The sequence below is a fragment of the Hyperoodon ampullatus genome (genome assembly GCF_949752795.1).
Source record: "Hyperoodon ampullatus genome assembly, chromosome: 1".
NCBI classification, from domain to species: Eukaryota; Metazoa; Chordata; class Mammalia; order Artiodactyla; family Ziphiidae; genus Hyperoodon; species Hyperoodon ampullatus.
The window spans coordinates 176,870,529-176,871,631 of NC_136914.1; positions in this window are offsets into that span (position 1 = coordinate 176,870,529).

Consider the following 1,103-nt stretch of genomic DNA (forward strand, 5'->3'; position numbering starts at 1 on the left):
TACCTGTGTATTAAGTACTTACCTTGCTTCAGGCCCTGGGCTAGCTGCTAATGAGAAGAAAGAAGGTAGACAATAATTTTAACCCAAATTGATAACAGGGACTAATAGTATAAAGCATCAAGCCTATTAGATCTGCAAAGACTGAAAAAGGGAAAACCCCCAGTTTGCAGAGATGAGGCGAAAACCTGACAATATATGTAGGATTGTAAGTTGGCAGGACCATTCTGGAGGGCAATCGAACCCTATGTGACTAACATCAAAATCTCTATTCCTTTCATCCTAAAATTCTAGTTCTAAGAACTTTTCCCAAGGAGACAATAGAACGAGGACACAAAACTGTTCATTTAGGTTAGTCCCCAAACATCTATTGAGAACATACCGTACCCAGGGCATGAGCTAGGGACCAGGCAGAGTGTAAATCTAACAGGCAGGGGGATGTCAGTGAGAATGGGTCCACGGAGAGTCACCTCAGCAGGGTTTATCAAAGCAAAAGGCCGGCAGCAACCCAAGTCCATCCAAGGAGGGCTGAGAGTACATTGTGCTACAGCCAGATAACTGAATTCTAAGCAGCCCTTTAAAATGTTGCTGTGTGTCTATAGTCATTGGGGGAATCTCTCGGTGACATCGAGTGAAAAAAAAGCAAATTGGGAAACGGAAAAAGTCTCACTGTGTTGAGTGACACATAAATGCCTACACAAGTGCATACATAGAAAAACATGTCAAAAACTTCACTGCCAAACGTCAGGGTGTTCAAAGGATTTGTTTCTGGTTGATGGAGTGTTTTGCGTTCTTTCTACCCTTCTGTATTTACATTTTCTACAAGAGCATGTACACAGAATGCAAATATTATCTTTGTAAACAGAATGAGTGAATGAACGAATGAGGAAAATGCAACATAACATCAGAGTTCAACAAGAACCCAACTTCTGGGGGAAGGCAAAATAGCCTTTCCAGAGGGCCTGGTACCCTCTTATACTCTCCCGGTGAGGATTTGAGCTCCTGGAGGGTAGGGACTGGGGCTGGCACAGGGTAGGTGTCCAGCAACCGTCTGTGTAGTTGTGTGGCTGCTACCCTCCCGCTGTGTCCCAAGGTGAAACACTCTC